Below are 16,411 nucleotides of genomic sequence, written 5' to 3' on the forward strand. Positions count from 1 at the left end.
AGTCGACATACATAATCTTCTTTACCTTTAACCTTAAAACCCTCCGGTTGTTCCATGTAAATCTCTTCCTCAAGATTCCCGTGAAGAAAGGCGGTCTTCACATCCATCTGCTCAACCTCTAAATCAAGAATGGCAGCCAAACCAAGCACAACTCTAATGGAAGACATTTTCACAACGGGAGAAAAAATTTCAGAAAAATCAACTCCTTTTCTCTGATTAAAACCTTTGACCACTAATCTAGCTTTGTACCGTGGGTTTGAAGAATGTTCCTCCTGCTTTAACCTGTAAACCCACCTATTCTTCAAAGCTTTCTTACCCTTAGGTAACTTTACCAAATCAAAGGTATGATTATCATATAAAGATTCCATCTCATCTTGCATTGCCCTGAACCATTGCTCTTTTTGCTCACTTTTCAGTACATCATCAAAGCATTCAGGTTCTCCCCCGTCAGTTAAGAGCACATAAGTATCAGGATCATACCTAGCAGAAGGTGTTCTGGTTCTTGTAGTCCTTCTAGTAGGAATTGGAGCTTCATGTGATTCTTCTGACATGTCTGTAATTACTGGCTCTTGAACATCAGTAGTTCCATCATATGGGGTCTCGGTATCAAATTCTTGCTGTGTATTAGGCTGAGTTGGATCCTCAACAGTAGCAGGCTCATGACGAGTAACCTCATTACCCAAGTCAACAAAGTCATCATACATCTGCGTCGATGTCATCTGAACCTTCTGAATATCCTTAACAGTTTGATCTTCACAGAATACAACATCTCTGCTTCTGACAAGTTTCTTCTCGACGGGATCATATAACCTGTACCCAAACTCATCCTGGCCGTAACCCAGAAAGATACATTGTTTAGTCTTTGCGTCAAGTTTAGACCGTTCATCTTTAGGAATATGAACAAATGCCTTGCAACCAAAGACTCTCAAATGATCGTAGGAGGGTTTCTTGCCTAGCCAAACATTCTCTGGAACATCGCCATCTAAAGCATAAGCTGGAGAAAGATTAATCACATGAGCTGCTGTGTACAAAGCTTCACCCCAGAAGCTTGGTGATAGCTTGGCCTCAGAAAGTAAACAGCGAACTCTTTCGATTAAAGTTCTATTCATTCTTTCGGCCAAACCATTTAGTTGAGGAGTCTTGGGAGGAGTCTTTTGATGCCTTATACCATGTTTTCGGCAATAATGATCAAATGGACCACAATACTCACCGCCATTATCTGTTCGGATACACATTACTTTCTTCCCCATTTGCCTCTCTACAAGAGCCTGAAAATCCATAAATTTTTCTAAAACTTGATCCTTAGTCTTTAAAGCATAGACCCACAATTTTCTAGAATAGTCATCAATGAAAGTCACAAAATAAGATGCACCACCAAAAGACTGAACTTTTAAAGGACCACACACATCAGAATGGATCAACTCCAACATGCTTGATTTCCTGTGAATAGGCTTACTCTTGAAAGACACCCTGTTCTGTTTTCCCGCCATGCAATGATCACACTTGTCTAATTTTGTGGTACCCAGTCCGGAGATTGCATTATTTCTAATCAAGCAATTAAGTCCCTTTTCACTAATATGGCTAAGTCGTCTGTGCCATAAATCAGATGTGACTTTGCTGTCCACCGCATTGATGCTATCAGAAACAAAGGCCTGCATCATATAAAGATTAGAAGACTTCTTTCCACGAGCCACAATCAATGAACCCTTGGAGAGCTTCCACTCCCCACCAATAAAACTGTTGCAGAAACCATCACTGTCAAGTCTTCCAACTGAAATCAAATTTAGGCGAATATCTGGAGCATGTCTGACATCTCTAAGGATCAACTGAGAACCATTACTAGTCTTTAAACACACATCACCCATGCCAACAACCTTTGACACGCCATCATTTCCCATCCTGAGAATTCCAAAATCACCTGGGATGTAAGAACTGAAAAACTCTTTCTTAGATGTAACATGAAGCGAGGCACCAGTGTCTACTACCCAGTCAGTGTCATGAGATGAAAAATTGATCATATCTTCATGAACAACAACAAGATCTCCAGGAGTGGCAGCAGCAACGCGGTCACTATTGTTATCATTTTTCACATCAGAATTGTTGCCATTTTTCCTGTCCTTCTTCAATTTGAAGCAATGCTTCTTGATATGTCCTTTCTTGCCACAGTAATGACATTCCATATCCTTAAATCGAGATCTGGACTTACTTCTGCTTTTGCCTCTGTAACCATGAGTCTTGTTCTGGCTTCTCCCCCTATCTTCAGTAACAAAAACTTCTGACTGAGATGAGTTTACACCCGGAGTCCTTCTTCTGACCTCCTCGTTCAAAATACCATCTCTAGCATACCCTAAAGACATAGCACCAGCAGGAGCATTGTTAGTAAAAGAAGTCCGGAAAGTTTCCCAAGAATCGGGTAAACTGTTAAGCAACCAAAGTCCCAATATTTCTTCTTCAAATTTAATACCAACGTCAGACATTTGATCAACCAGGCCTTGGAACTCATTAACATGATCCAAGACAGAAGTGCCCTCTTTATATCTCAAATTCATCATCTGCTTTAACAAAAACAACTTATTATTTCCTGTCTTAGCAGCATACATATTTTCAAGGTTTGTCCACAAAGTTTTGGCATTTGTTTCCTTTGCTATATGATTCCTAACATTTTCTTCCACCCAACATCTGATGTAACCACAAACTTGCTGATTTTCAAAATCCCAATCTTCATCAGATTTATTTTGAGGCTTAGTTCCGAATACAGGCAAGTGAAGACTTTTAACATATAGCAAATCTTTCATTTTACCACTCCAATTGTGATAATTTTTGCCATTCAAACAAATCATCCTACTAATATTCGGCTCCATATTTCAAACAAGCGGATAACACAGATATAACCTCGCTCTGATACCAATTTGTAGGGAAGAAAACCACTGCTTGTCAAAGTAATTTAACCACAAACCCAAATCAGTTCAAATGTACTTGACAAATATTCTTCCAAGCTTGCAAGAAAATTGCAGGACCCCGAATTTAATAGCACATAAACTGAATGGCATCAAAACAGAAGCATAAAAATAAATAGCAACTAAAGTAAGCTGTAAAATGAAATGAAGCGAAGCAAACACACAACACCACAATTTTTACGTGGAAAACCTCTCCAAATCGAAGAGGAAAAACCACAGGACCTCTGTCCACCAAAACTCTTCACTAGTCAACAAGAAATGAGTACAAGAGAGTCTCCAAACATCAAATATGATGATACAACAGCCCAAGAAGTATAAAACATCAACAACGATACAATGAGGATGAAAAAGGATTGAAATCACCTAAAACTGCAGGTCTGTTCGGAAATGATTTCAGACGATGTGACCGTCAAAATCCAATCTCCACAGTTCAGAATACAAGCCTGTATCTTGGAAACCTCCAGTTAAAATTTCAGCTCAATCCGACCACAAATGCCTTCCTGATCGAGATTTTTCTAAAGCAAGACAAGTGAAAAATGTTTCTCCCCAGACAATGCTCTCTACTCTATTCAGTCAGCTGATGTTTTTATGCCCCTTCAACTTCTGATGTATTACATATTTTCTTTTATTTCTTCTCAGACCACACCCTTGGACTAAGTGAAGAGTAAGTAATTTAATGGGTCTCCAAGTAATTGGGCTATAATCACATAGGAGGGAATAAATGAGATAGGCCCAACAAATCCATCTCCTCCCATCTGCTTCTCCAACTCCACAAAAGCTGATATATGCATGTCATTCGCATACTCAACCTCAAAGGGTTTATCAGCACTAGCATTCCAATAAAGGCTTTCGATTTCCAGAGGACCTAAAGCCCCCTTATCAATCGAACTTTTCTTGAAACACTTTGCCTTTGCTTCAAATTCCTCAACAGTGTAACTTTTCCCACTCTCCCTCACAGACTTAATCACAGGGTGCCCTTTTCCTGGGCAAGAACCAACCGGGGAGGCAGAACAAGCCACCAAAGACTTATTAAGAGGGGTGTATTGGATTGGGATTTTAAAGCATTTTTTTGTATTCATAAAATCCGAGGGTATTCGATTGGGATTGTTTGAAATCCATTAAAATCTTGAGGTATTCAATTAGGATTTTAAACTATGCTACAAAATCTAGTGGTATTCAATTGGGATTTTAAATTATGCTTTAAAATCCGATGGTATTCAATTGGGATTGTTTAAAATCCATTAAAATCTGATGGTATTCAAATGCTGATGGATTTTTTTTCATTTCATAAAATGATGGATTTTGTGGCATTCTTCAGTGTATTTTAAGTTTTTTGAAATCCCACCAAATTCAATGGGATTTCGAAGCATTGTACCTAAATCCTATCAACTCTGCGACATTTCATCAAGAATCCGCAAAAAATCAAAATCCCATACAATCCATTAAAATCCATAGACTAAAAACAATGCATTAAAATCCCAATCGAATACACCCCCGTAAGTTGAAAAAAAGTACTTTTCGTCAAAGGGCAATGAGACAGGGGGTATAATTTTACATATACCATACACACAAGCTTCTTTCTCAATTTTATGAATATAAGCAATTGGGTCCTCAAATTCTTCGAGGGTCGGACGAAATTCAGGGGCTAAAGGGAGGGTTTTAAGCCATTGCAAAACCTCTGTTTTGTTACAAGGGCGTGGTTTATACCCTGCTCTGCCTCTAATTCTTGCCATTGAATTTACAAAAAAAGTATACAACAATTAAACAGACACCAAGAAATGTATATATCAAGAAATTAATACATACAAGATATGTGTAGCTTTCAGAAGGGCCTGATGCAGGGGCTGTGAAGAAGAAATACGAGAGAGACAGAGTGAAAAGAAAGAGAGTAGCAGTGCTGGTATATTGTGTTTTTTTTGGGGACTAGTACCGGTAATATATAGACAGGGTGCTCCTCATTTTCGATTCAATTTTTTTCTTTTCGATTTTACCCGCAGAAAAGAGAGAGACTAGGGATGTGTGAATGTGTTTTAGCCAAAACTTTACAAATAAAAGCGGTTATTTAATGAATTTCGGATTTAAGTATGATGAGAATGAAAATATTTTTTACTGTGTTCGGTGTTCAGCCACCTATTTGTGATTTTATCATTAATTTTGAATATCATATGTGTGTATTATCATCTTTTATTCTTGAATTGGATCTCATCTTGTTGAATTTGGCTTGCACTCTTATCTCAATTGCTTAAGATTGTGTGCTATCATTTTTTTATCACTTTAGAGGAGTGAAAGAGCTTCCAAGTTCATTTTTTGAAAACTGAAATATGTTACTCATGATCATATGTCCTTTTAGTTTGTTGATTTTGGATCTTTATGTGATGAATGAAATGTATATTTACTTTCTTTCGTATGTATTTGTGAAAATTTAAAAATTTAATTGGAAAAATATCGTGAAAATAAATGAAATATTATTGACATGGAGGAAAAAATTGAGGTTCTGAATTTTCGGTATAATGAGACCGTAGAGTATCGTATTTATATATAATTCCATAGTATGTAGTTTTTAGAGTGTCAGACTATATATATATATAATACATAAGAATTATAAAGTATCATAGTTAACATGTAAGTTGTAGTTTATGATTTTATATATTTAATACAGAATGAGAGGTTTAAATTCTATCTATAGTCAGTTGTAGTTCATTAATATTTCTAAATATCTTGACTCCAAGTTAATTAGAATGATAAACGAGTAAAATGAACATTATTAAAGATTGATAATATATATGATATCATCACCACTGAAAAGTTGCAGAGCATATGACCTGAAATTTTCTTCGAAACTGCATAATATATGACAGAAAACTATGATTTGCAAATAGTATTTGAGAAAAGAATATGTGTGTGGCAATATTGAAGAGTACGGATTAAGAAAGATTAGTGTTTGTAAGATTTCAAAAATAGAATTTGTCATCGAAGAATATTGGATGAATAATTGTAAATAGATGAAATAAATACATAATATACTTTAGGGTGTTAATTTTGTTATATACAAATAAAAGGAATCCTTCGAGACATAGATGCATGAAAGAATTAATATGACAAATTTCCCGCGTAGTAAGATTGCAGCTTTCTTATTTGTTGACATCAGATTTTACATAGATTTCACATATACATATTAGGTTGCAATCAGGTTGTAGTGCGTCAGATTTCGTATGTGATACGGTTGCAAAGTGTCAGATACAACGTAATGCAAATTTACGAATGTGACTAAAGATATGATTTGCAGAGAGTCTTTGAGAAAAATGTGCATGTTGGTATAGAAGAGTATAAAATAACATATATAATTTTTGGTGATGTGAAAAGCATAATTCGTCAAAAAAAAAACCAAGGATATTGAATAAATATTTATAAATAGATGAAACTTTTGCATAATTTGATTTGATATTATTTTTTTTACAAGTAGGAGGAATCCTTTGACGTATATGGAGAAAAGATTTGAGATGACATACTTACAGTAAATGAGATTACATGATATGGAGTTGTGTTATATACATAATGTGGATTATATACTATTAAAAATTACATATTCATGTGCTGGAACCAGTTTTCTCCTTGAGGATGTACCCCGATTCAGTTGCGATGTGAGAATAGTAACTAGGTTCAAAAGTGTGTGAGATAATAACTCCAACTGCTATGTGTGTATAGAAGTATATGAAGACAAACCTCTGCTAGCTCTTTTATTCCGGTCATTCTCTTCTCCTTCGGTCGTGGCTGAAGGGAATCGGAGGTGGGAAAAGTTGTTTCGCTCTTTTATTCAAGTCATTCTCTTCTCCTTCGGTCGTGGCTGAAGGGAATCGGAGGTGGGAAAAGTTGTTTCGCAAAATCTGGGGTGTGAATGTTGAAGTCCAATTTCCTGTTCTGCTCCACGAAGACGTGGTCTTCATGTGTTCAAAGAATAGGTTTTCGTCTATATGAGCTGTGTTTTAGTCCACTATTCCTGGTACTTGAATTTGTCACGGGCATCTAACATGTCCCCAGGCTGGCTTCGGTCAGGCTCGCTTGATCAGAGTCCAACTCGGCCCATCTTCGGGAGAATCCCTAGGTCGGCCTCGCTCTAACTTGTCGGCTGGATTCGACCTTACCCAAGGGTTTACCATGATTGGACCTATTTGCCATGTGAAACAATGAAACCAAACTTATAACTTGTCAATGCACAAGTTTTATTTGATATTTTACATATTTGAATAATTTAATATGGAGTATAATTTTATTTTATTTAATAATAAATTATAAAATATTAATTTTAAAAAATAATATAAAATATATTATCTTTTTATGTAAGTAAAAATAACATAAAATTTTAATTTTATTAGACTGTTGACATGATTTGATTCTTAAACCATTGTCAACATTTTAGGTATCAAAATATACAATTTTATTTCTATAGATACTCACGGTTATGAACTATTTGTATTGAGAGATATAACGACTATAATTCCTCATACTAAACTTCGAATCACATAACCTAATTTTTATTATTTATTATTTAACAATATAATAAAATGGGGGAATCAATAAATACGCTTACCACAAGTTTACAAATAGGTAAAGAAAGAATGGGGGTTATAAGATAAGGACAATGAAATAAATGTCATTTTTATTCTATTTATTGTAGAGCCATCTACTTGTGATTTTGTCATCAAATATTAAAAAATATATGCATGAAATTCTGTCTTTTGTTCTGCAGGATTTGAGCTGATTTTATTAAATTTGGTCATTAGTCTTATCTCAATTGCTTACGATTGTGTGCTACTTTTCTTTGTAATTATCACCTTAGAGGAGTGAAAGAGTTTTCATGTTCAATTTTCTTTTTAAATTAAAAATATGTTGTTCATGCTCATGTGTTTTCTCTTGTTTTCTCTTGTTTGCTATTTTGGATATGTGTATGATACATGTGATGTGCATTGAATATCTTTAATATTTCTTTGTGCTCTATAATTTTTCTGAAATGATGTTGTAGAAGTTATTTAAATTTTAGTTGCAAAAGGTGAAAATAATACTCTTGATATGGAGGAAAGAATTGATATTACGGCTTTTTCGTGTAATGAGATTTGAGAAGTGAAAAAAATGTTTTGTTCTTAAGTTTTCTACTTTTACAAAATATACATATACATTATAAAATAAGAAAAATATATGCATCAGTCTAGCACTTATTTATTTATTATTTTCTAAAGAAGTGGTTGCGGCATCCAAGTAATGCAACATTTACTACCAAACTTTGGAAGACAAATCTATAAAATTGGGAAGTATGGGGGAAATTTAAACTTAATAACCGGCCGTGAGATTTTAATTATATCAGTTTAAACATTATATTGGAAAACATTGAGACACAAAAGCAAGTAAAATGATAATTATTTTGAGGAAAAAACGTGATCTCGATGTCAATTTTAGATCATCTTTGATGGCGGACAATAACTAACATTTTAGATCATTTGTTAAATCTGAATCACAATTTTTGGATGGTTAAACTTCTGAATGATTGATAATTTCTGGACATGAACGGTTCATATCATTTGATAAATATTTTCTGAATGATAATATTATATATATTTTAATTGTTGTTAAGCAAATATACTATATTGTTTACATTGTCTGTTACAATAATATTTTTGTAAATTTAAACAGAAATGAATTATATAGTTGCATAATAATATTTTTAAACAATTGGTTTATTTAACTCGATGAAAAAAATGATATGTTAAATCATGTGTTTTCTATTTAATATAATATATATTTTGAACAACTTATTATGTATAATCGGTATTTCAAAAATCCACATTTTAAAAAATATCTCTGATTAATTCTTAAAAATTTTTTGGATTTTGGTTAGCCGGTATGAATTGTTTAATAGTATATTACACTGCAAATAATACTAACATATTAAAAATTATTAAATGTTAAATTTTTAGTTTTCTTTCAATAAATCATTTTAAGTTTATATATAAATTTTTAATACATACCTCTCTATGTTAGTCGAGTATACAAATAATAAAAAAATAAAAATAAATAATAGGTAATATAAAACTATCGGAGGAGAAACAATTAAAAAGCATCAGTACTCTGCGTAGTCATGCCCTGGACCATCCGGCTCCTTTTTTAGGCCTCATTCGTCCAGACATTTTTTTCCTTTCGTCCAGTAAATTTTTTCTTTCGTCCAGCTAGGGGTTAGTTTAACAAATGATCTGAATCAGAGGTCTGATCCAGATTGGTGTCATTCAGGTGTTAACAAATGAGGCCTAACATTTTCTGGATGATATATATATCATACATGGCAGGTACCCCTTGCCCCAATGTGAATCCTTCCCTAATTACCTCCGCATATCTGAACCTCCTGCAGTTCCTTGCAGAATGTATAGTGATTGTGTACTTAAACCATGCTTAACCATCTATCAAAATCCATGCATATAGACAAGATAACAAAAATTAATAGACAGAAGATATGAGAACTATAGTCCATAACTATACAAATTTTTATCATGTAGTTTGGTTCATATAAAATGTAAGACAACATTATGTACATTCCTTTGTGGCTGAAAATTCTATTCTGAAACTGAAAAGACTTAATGAAGCGGCCTGAATCAACGGTAATGTGAAGGAAATTCCAAGGACATGTTAAACTAGAAACGAGGTCCTCTTTTCACCGAGTAGCCTTCTTTGGAGGGTGCTTCCTTGTTCTTGACCTAAGTCTAGTCCTCGGTCCACCTTCCGACTTTCCAGTGCCATGGTCCTGGTCCTGTTTAGATGGAGGAGTCTCCTCCTGGACTGGATTTACCTTGAGCTTATTCCTCCTCTTGTATACAATAATACGTTGATCTTTAGGGGCCTTTCCAGATTCTTCAGCTACAGGAGACTTGCCCCTTGAGGAAGGCTCAACGTCAGCAAGTCTCTTCATCTTTAATGTGCCTTTGGTTTTCTCAGAAGATAAGCAAATTGTGTGACTTCTTGAAGATTTGCTAGGCGTTACGTCAGCTGAAGTATGTCGACTTTGGTTGGCACTGCGAGAAAGATTAGCCCCCAGCTTGGCAGCCCAGTCATCGTTCCCAGGAAAGGACCCTTCACCATCTAAAGCCGACTTGATTCTCTCCTTATCTTCTTCCCTGGCTTCCCTGAAGGAAATGTCACTCCAAATGTGATCCTCCCCAAGTTCATCAGCCATTAATTTTGTTTCAGCCAAAAACTTGGGATAATCTGCCAAATATGCATCGCTAAATATTATAAAAGGACTGGTAGCAGAGAAGGCACGAGTACTATCTAGTAGATTAATTTTAAAAATTTTGTTGCCATATGCACCAAATTGTAAAGACAGTATGCATTTCATCGACAGATATAATGCATTTTACTCTCTGTATGCTAATGAAGTTGCCAAAAAAAACAAAAGGAAACGTTACAAAGAAATGAGGGCAAAGTTGTGAGCACAGGATATCTCTCTACTTCTCTACTGTAATTGAATACAGGTTGACAGCAGATGACAGGGTTATATATAAAAATTGCGGTCTTAGGGTTTGGCTTGGGTTCTTGCATTTTTTAACGTAAGAAATGGCAATTAGTTTCATTTTTGGAAATTTTTGAAGGTGTCTGGTCTTCCACTTGTGGCGACTGAAATCTGATACAAAGCGAAATGTTTTGCCATTGGAATTGAGAATGTGGAGATGAAGAAGAAATGTGTGTATTGATTTGTTTGTTTGTTTGTAGATGTGATGAGAATGTGTGAATTGGGGATTGTATTTATAATAAAGGAGGGGGATTGTTGGGCGGGAGTTGAGAGAATCCTGGCCGTGGATTTCAAGGATTGAATGGACGATGATGGATGGATTTGGTGCGGATCGATGACGTGGAGGGATGTTTGTGCTGAAAGATGATTGTATCCGTTGATTTGGATTGCGATAGGCTTTTTATTTATGGGGATTGTATTTTAAATAACGGAGGGGGATTGTTGGGCGGGAGTTGAGAGAATCCTGGCCGTGGATTTCAGGGATTGAATGGACGATGATGGATGGATTTGGTGCGGATCGATGACGTGGAGGGATGTTTGTGCTGAAAGATGATTGTATCCGTTGATTTGGATTGTGATAGGCTTTTTATTTACGGGGATTGAATTTATAATAAAGGAGGGGATTGGTGGGCGGGAGTTGAGAGAATCGTGGCCGTGGATTTCAGGGATTGAATGGGCGATGATGGATGATTTGGTGCGGATCGATGACGTGGAGGCATGTTTGTGCTGAAAGATGATTGTATCCGTTGATTTGGATTGTGATAGGCTTTTTATTTACGGTTGTCAGTGATTTTACAGAAGTGAGGGGCGGATCGATGAGCTGGCTTGTCCCAGTTCATCAGACATTATTTGTTTCAGCCAGAAACTTGGGATAATCTGCAAAATATGCATAGATAAATGTTATAAAAGGACTGCTAGCAGAGAAGGCATGACCGCACAAGTGTTTGTGCCTCAATACCTATGCTATTAAGTAGGTTAATTTTAATAACTTGGTTGCAGTATGCACCAAATTGTAAAGGAGTATGCATTTCACAAGTAATTACTTTAAATCAAACAATTAAGTACTAACAATTACAACTAATAATGTACCTGGATGACAAACGAGTAACGTGGGCATGCCCCCAAGAGCATCCAGTTTCTGTTTAAATTCAGCAGCATGCTGAAGACAGAAGACATGTGATTTAAGTGAGTCCTCATCAAGTAGGCCAGGTGCAGGGGAAACTTCTCTCAGTTCACTTTCAAGGTCGGAAGCATCCTCATAGGTCAAAGCTATAAGAGCAAGTAAAGATGTATCCTTTGGAGGTCTACTACAGGATTCTTCAATCCGCCCTGCATTCAATTAAGACAGATTAGATTGATTGCTAAAGTTAAAATCTATAAACTACTGTGTAGCATTCATTACCTAAGCCGGAATCCAGCACAACATTGTTAGCATATCCTGGGGAACGAGACCACCAATCACTAGCAGCAACATCAGAAACAACACCACTACCTCTGATATTGCCACAATCAGCTGGCAAGAGATTATGCTTTCCCACTTCAGTAGGTTTTATGATTGCAGCACAAGCAAAACATAAAACCCCACAAACTAAGCATTAAAAAAGTCCTGCAGAAGCCAACCGCTCACATTGATCAGGTCCCTTTTCTTGAGTGTAAATGTTCTGGTTCTGAGAAGTCGCAGTGCACGAAGAATTAATGTTTTTGCTAAATAGGGAATATTATTACAATTATGCAATTCAGGAAAATTTCTCCTAATAAATCACGGGGAAAAAGTATAGCGGGAGATCCTTTCCCAAGAGTATGTAGCAGGTTGGTATTATGCGTCACATTTGCAGAAAAGCCTCTTTACCAGGCAATCCCCTTCACTTCTTTGTCCAATGCTCACTGGTACCTGAGAATGTAAAATTACATAAACCTTAATCATGATACAATTATGACCACACATATGACTTTTCATTATGATACTTTCGACATATAAGACTGTTCAACTAAATCATGCAATTAAGAACTCGAGGTAATTCATGTAGAGTGAACCGCCCTGAAGAGAATGATAGTGCAAGATTATAGAGCAATTGAATGTGGGAAACCGATGGAGAGTAGTTTCTGCAGCCCGACGAATTTCAGCTTCTCCTGCGAACTGCAACTATTCAGGAGTTGCGATATTTGAAGCTTCCGAACAGTTGAATCCTGTGTGCATTAATCAATGTCAAGATAGATAAAGTATAGATATAGTAATATTACAAACAAAATCCAAGGCAAAAAGATGCCTGACCATGACTGAATCCTGAGTGGTAAGCCCTTGGAAAGGTGACGACAAATTCTCCCGGATTTTGGACCAACCTGGTTTTGACAAAGGATTAAAGTCACATAAATACATTGCCAGAAATTATACAGTTACATTTTTAGAATTGATGTTCTGTGAAAATGTACTAATGAGAAGATGAAAGAATCAGGCCTCTGGTTGTAAACATTCAGCAGAAAAATATGATTGCAAATTAGCTTTTCAGTAAACTGATGAAAGATAAGTCTCATCCAGCTACAATTCCATACAGGTTGAAGATTAAAGAGTATTAAAAACATGGAGCATAGAACAGAAAAGAGTTACCTGTAACATGGAATGCCAGCATTAAGAATTACTTCAGGAGACGTGACCGTTGTCTTCTTAGCAAGAGTAGCATAACTAGTAAGTAATGAACAAATATATGCAAAAACCCTTCTGAATTAAGTAACAGTTTATACAATGATCACAATATGGTATTCTATATCTGTATAAGAAGATGCTATGAACTGGAAGAATTTATTAAGTGCTCCCCACATAAAATGCACAAAGCTTTAATCTTGAAGTTAACCTTAAATTAGACATACAAATTAGAGAATCGGTTTGTTAAGCAAGTTTATGGCAATTTCGGCACCCCACAAAATCATATCAATTGCATATAGCACATGTTTAAGAGCAAATTATGATAAACATAGAATGAGACAATGTAGCATAATGTCCATATAGACCATTGGGGATGTAATCCCCGGTATGTCATCCTCAATAAACCTCAGCGGGCACCCTTCTGCCCTCGCTGTTCCCCTCAAGTTCCAATCAGTATCTCCCACATTTAAATTATCAGTAAATCCGTCTCAATCTCATACTCAATCTCAAAGGGTATCTGCATTCCCATACTCAATCTCAAAGGGTATCTGCATTCGCATTCCAATAAAGACTTTCGGTTTTCAAAGGACTTAAAGCCCCTTATCTATTGAACTTTTCTCGAAATAATTTCTCTCGAAAGACTTAATCACAATTCACAGGATGGCCTTTTCCTGGGCAAGAACCAACTTCCTGCACCCGGGTAGTAAATGTAGGCCTCAATTCGCCTTCCGGGAAGGCAGAAGAGGCCATTAAAGAATTGTCAAGTTGAAGAAATGTGTTTTTCATTAAGGGCAACAAGACAGGGGGTATGATTTTACATATACCATAAACACAAGCTTCTTTCTAAATTCGATGAATATAAGCGATTGGGTCATTAAACTCCTCAAGAGTTGGATGAAACTCAGGGGCTAAAGGGAGGGTTTTAAACCATCGCAAAACTTCTGTTTTATTGTGACTGTGAGGTTTGTACCCTGCTCTGCCTCTAATTCTTGGCATTGAATTTACAACTAAGAAGATACAACAATTGAGAACACACAAAGAAATGTATATATCAAGAAATCAATACATACAAGATCTGTGAAGCTTCCAAAATGGCCACACACAGGGGCTTCAAAGAAATAGATTTTGCTGATATATTGTGTCCTTTCCAGGTACACAGAGATGGTGTCCCTGTTTGGTAATTCTTTTTTTCTTTTTTTCCTTCAAGTTTTCTCAGTGGACTACAGAAACCAAACCAAACCAAACCAAACAAACCCAGTATATCCCGCTTAGAGCAGGGTCTGGGGAGGGTAAACTGTACGCAGACCATGCCCCTACTCATTTAGAGTAAGGAGGCTGTTTCCGTGAGACCCCCGGCTTAGTGCAAGACGAAGTTTTGTGTGAAATATAAGTAGATTGTACCTTGGCCCATGATTGCTAACACATGGGACTCACCTCCATCGGCAATGCATCTGTGCATGAATGATCTGAGCCGTTGCACCTGCGCCTTGTCCTAAAAGCATAACACCAGAACACTCAAAACCCCTGTAAGCCACTAAACCGAGTCTCAACTACTCTAATACGCCTTCGCCAATCATTCTTATCTAATGTCATATCTCCCGTTAGATTTAGGGCTCCCAAGTCCAAACTCAATTGATCAGACCACGTCCGACGGGGCCGACCTCTCTTTCTCTTTCCCCGAACCGATATGCGTTCAACCCTTCGAACCGGGGCTGTTTTACATTTACGCCGAACATGTCCATACCAACGTAAACGCCCCTCCCTTATTTTCTTAGAGATAGACTCAACCCCTAAAAGGCGTCTAAAAGTAACATTCGGTATATGATCTGTCATAGTCTTACCACAAATCCAACGCAACATACGCAATTCTGCTGTCTCTAGGCGACGTTCCTGAGCCTTTCTCAATGGCCAACACTCAGAACCATATAGAGAGAATGATAATTTATCTCATTCGTTGTCTTATGGAGAAATATCGAGAGCATCGTAAGGATCTTCATATGGTATTTATAGATCTTGAAAAGGCTTATGACAGTGTACCACGGGCTGTTCTTTGGAGATGTTTAGCAGCGCGCGGGGTTCCAACGGTGTATATTCGAACCATACAGGATATGTATTCAGCGGCGGGAACATGTGTTCGGACACCTGTTGGGGATACTCAGTATTTTCCAGTTGATGTAGGGCTTCATCAAGGGTCGGTATTAAGTCCTTTGCTTTTTATAATGGTTTTGGATGTGATTACTCGTGATATTCAGGCTCCTATACCTTGGTGTATGCTTTTTGCCGATGATATTGTATTAATCGCTGAGTCTCGAAACGATGTTAATATAAACCTAGAACGGTGGCGTACATCGCTGGAGGGTTATGGGTTGCGTCTGAGCCGTTCTAAAACTGAGTACTTATGTGCCAATTTCAGTGAGGAGGTTCATGAGGAGGATGTAGTTGTATGTATCGGGCAAGCTCGTGTACCACAAACAAATACATTTAAATACTTGGGTTCTATCATTCAAAGTAATGGTGATATTTCAGCGGATGTGACTCATCGTATTTTGACGGGATGGCTTCGTTGGAGGGCTGCTTCTGGTGTGTTGTGTGATAAAAGTGTACCTTTGAAGTTGAAGGGTAAATTTTATCGAGTGGCAATCAGACCGTCATAAAAGTGTACCTTTCTCAGTGGACTACAGAGAGAATGATAATTGTTCTTGGGTGGTTTAATTAATACGAAATTTGTGATTTTTATTTTACAATTATTAATATACAAAGAGAGTGTCCTGTATAATTTTTTTTTTACTTTCTTGTGATATATTGTATTTTTCGAACGTAAGATTGAGTTTTACATCATAGCTAATTATATTTTGCTGACTCTTAGAAATATATCTTTCATGAATTAAATCAGAAAAAACTATAGTGAGTTCTGGTTCGTACTCCCTCCGTCTCAATTTATAGGTCCAGTTTGGAAAAAAAATTTGTCCCAAAATACTTGTCCCTCTCTTTTTTCAATACAAATTTATCTACATATTAATTGTGATTTTTTTGAAACTCAACATTATTCTCATTTCTCAATGCACTAAATCCCTATATTTATTGTGATTTTTTTGAAACTCAACAATATTCTCACTTATCAATGCACTAATGATACATGAGATAAGATTCCATCAAACCAACTTTTTTCTTAATATGTGTGTTTATTCCAAAATGGACTTATAAATTGAGACGGAGGGAGTATTATGCATTTGCTTATGCTATTAATTATTTGTTATCTAA

The sequence above is a fragment of the Daucus carota genome, chromosome 7, assembly GCF_001625215.2.
Source record: "Daucus carota subsp. sativus chromosome 7, DH1 v3.0, whole genome shotgun sequence".
In the NCBI taxonomy this organism is placed as follows: domain Eukaryota; kingdom Viridiplantae; phylum Streptophyta; class Magnoliopsida; order Apiales; family Apiaceae; genus Daucus; species Daucus carota.